Source organism: Malania oleifera, chromosome 4, assembly GCF_029873635.1.
Source record: "Malania oleifera isolate guangnan ecotype guangnan chromosome 4, ASM2987363v1, whole genome shotgun sequence".
Classification (NCBI taxonomy): Eukaryota; Viridiplantae; Streptophyta; class Magnoliopsida; order Santalales; family Ximeniaceae; genus Malania; species Malania oleifera.
In genome coordinates this window covers 4,718,795-4,722,306 of record NC_080420.1, presented here as the reverse complement: position 1 = coordinate 4,722,306, position 3,512 = coordinate 4,718,795, and positions in this window count along the sequence as shown.

Below are 3,512 nucleotides of genomic sequence, written 5' to 3'. Positions count from 1 at the left end.
GATGCATGACGAACCGTTGGTTGCTGGGCTGGTACGACGACGGAGTAGGATCGCGATGGCTGTGGCGGAGTGACACCGGAGCTGGAGGTGACGCTGAAGAACGGGGTCATGAGCGATGGCGATAGTTACTGGAAGGTGACGGTAGTCTGGTGATGGCTCAGGCAGCTGCTGACCTTCACGGTGGAGATGCTCTGCTCATGATCTGCAGGGCTGTTGCGGTGGAAGAGTTGCTCAGCTAGGACTCTACTGTTGGAAGGCAGGAGCTTGGCTGAGGTAGTGATGGCAGTAGGAGATGTGGGCAGTGAGGTTGAGTGGAGAAAGAAGAAGACTACCAAGAAGAAGAAGAAGAAGAAGAAGAACTACCGTCCTGTGCCCCCATTCCCCCGCTGTGCCCGCACCCCCCCCCCCTTTATAAAATTTTTTGCCAACCCTAGCGCCCCCTTCTTTTCCTTTTTCATTTTTTCTTTTTCTTTATTTTTTATATTTTTATGGTAATAATAGATATGGTAATAATGATAATAAAAATAATAAAAATTAGTAAATAAAGTAATAATACTAATATTCAAAGCAATAATTAATAATAATAATAATAATAGAAAAATAATAAAAATAATAATAAAGTAATAATAATATATGAAAATAGTAATAATAATAATAATATATGAAAATAGTAATAATAACAATAATAATAATAATAAATATATCCAAAATAATAATAGTAAAGTAATACTAATAATACTACTAGTAATAATAATAAATAATACAAATAATTATAAGAAAGTAATAATAAAATAAAGATAATAAAAATACTAATAATAAGAATAAAAATAATAAAAATAATAGTGATAATAAAATAATTATAATATTAATAAGGTAATAATAATAATAATAATGAAAATAAGAATATACCCCTTGTTCTATCTGGTTAGGGTAAAAATAGGGTGTCTACACACCCCTATCTAATCTTAGCAGGTAAAGCTCGGGTATAGAGCATGAACGTGTGTGAATCCAAGTTTAAATTAACCCCGCTACCCCACATGCATGTACATGCTATTTCAAAATTAATCACCATAGCAATAGAGTATTTACAGCCAATCACATGCTTGAACCATCATGGAAACAAATATTCACATTGAAGCAAGGATATTCACATGTATGGGGAATAAATGTTCACAATTTACCTATATGGAAACTAAATATGCACATTAATTAAGAAAATATACCTATATGGAAACTAAATATTCACATAATTACGGATATATACCTATGTGGAAAGTAATATTCACATTAATGAAGGTATCTCTATATATGGGAACATTAATTAAGGTATCTATGATTATTAACTCCAGGCTATCTACAACTATGGAAACATATATATATTTACTAAGTCAAATGTATTATAATTTTAACAAATTAATTACTTTATTTAAACATAGGGATATTTTATTTACAAAAGTCGAGTAATTAAAAGACTTAATAGATTTAAATTTGGATAATTCCTAATTAATTATTGGCTCGACTCTCAAATGTCCCCAGTAGAGTCGCCAAGCAGTCGCGATGTCCCAGAGCGCGTTCGCCCCGAGCGGAGAAATTAAAAATGTATTTTAATATTTTCAGGAAAAACAAGGAATGTCGGAGTCGCCGCTAACCTTTTAGTGTGGTTAGAACACATGATTACTACCCCGTTAAGGGTAGAATGGGTCTACGTTACCAGAGTTGGGCTCAGGAGTTCGGTTATGCAAGGGGAAGGTACGAGCACCCCCTACGCGCCCGTTCTTACAAACGGTACCTAATTAGTTTGGAATTATCCCTAAGTTAATCTATTAAATCTTTAAAATTACTCCTCTAATAAATTTACTATTAACACATGCAAAATGAACAAATAAATACATAAATAATACAAAAGCATACATAATATATAAATATTTACATATTCCCTCAGAACTAAAGGTACGTGAAGCCCGAAACCTCATACCCCCGCATTAAAATCATAGGGATAAAATCGAAAATAATTTACAAAATACACTCCCAAATTTTGGAAATCTTCTAGAGTTTTTCTAAGCATTAAAATACTAGTTGGGAGGTTTTAATATATATTAATAGGATAATAAGCTAAGAAATTAAACTACCATAATATATATGATAATAGTAATAACACATATCTACTAAAATATTACGAATATCAAAGTAAGTAATAAAATAGCATAATATAATATATGTTAAAATATTAAAGATACTATAAAAAAATTATACCATATATATTAGAATACTAAAAGAATATACACTAATAAGTAATCCTAAATATAATCATAATAATAATAATATATAATATAGAATAAAATACTAAAAATAACATAATACTAAAATATACCAACATTCTTAATATAAACGTATAATCTAAGAATACTGAATATAACAACATACTTCGTATAGCAATATACTCATATACATCATATGACAATATAACAATATACGTACAATAATGATAATAACAACTTACTTCTAATACTAATAATGCTAATAAGGATGTGATGCATAATATAATAATTACCTTAATATTAACACACAATACACATATGGAAGCGTTTACCAAGATTAAGGAAATAATTTGAACTTATGATCAAAACATGGAAACCGATTAACTCTAAATTTAGCAAGTGATCATACAAAGGCAAACAAACGTAGAAATTATGGAAACAATTTAAAACTTATACTAATGCGTAAATACTCAATATGACCACTAAATGAAAAATTAGGAAAATGGATTGAATCAAAAATTAATGTACAACCCAAAAAATTAATATGCTACGTATAAAATAAACACTAAATATGAACAATAATAATGACCCCACATATCAACATTAATTATGACAAAAACCCTAAACACAAAATTACCAACACATTTAAAAATGTAAAAATAATTAAAACCCTAAATGAACTTAAACCTAAAGTAATCAATTTCCTAAAATTAGGAAGTTGCCTAAGCAAGATTAGCATGAAATCCTCTAAACATTAACAAATATGAGCATCACATAAATATAAGAGCAAAATTTTTCACAACTAATAAACAATAATATTATATATAGTAACAAATAATATACAATAATATGTCATAACAAAATGAAACAATAAACCATGATAAAATATAAATATGCATATGACACTAAACAAAATAAACAATGATAAATCACCATATCACCCACATAATACACCACAAATATAGATATATACGTAGTAACAATATAAAATAATAAACCACAATAAACATAAATATATACACAATAAAATCATGACAACAAGATTCAACCTTTGAACATTGAAATAAGCCCCCTAAAGAGAATCCTACAAAAAGAGGACAAATGAATTAATATTTACGTTAATAATAATCATAGAAAAAAAAAACAAAACAAGACAAGAGGGTGATAAAAAAAAAATAATAATAACAAAATAAAAAATCATCATAGTGAAACAAAACAAATAGGGGCTTGGTGCATGTGTGTGCTGGCCAGAGG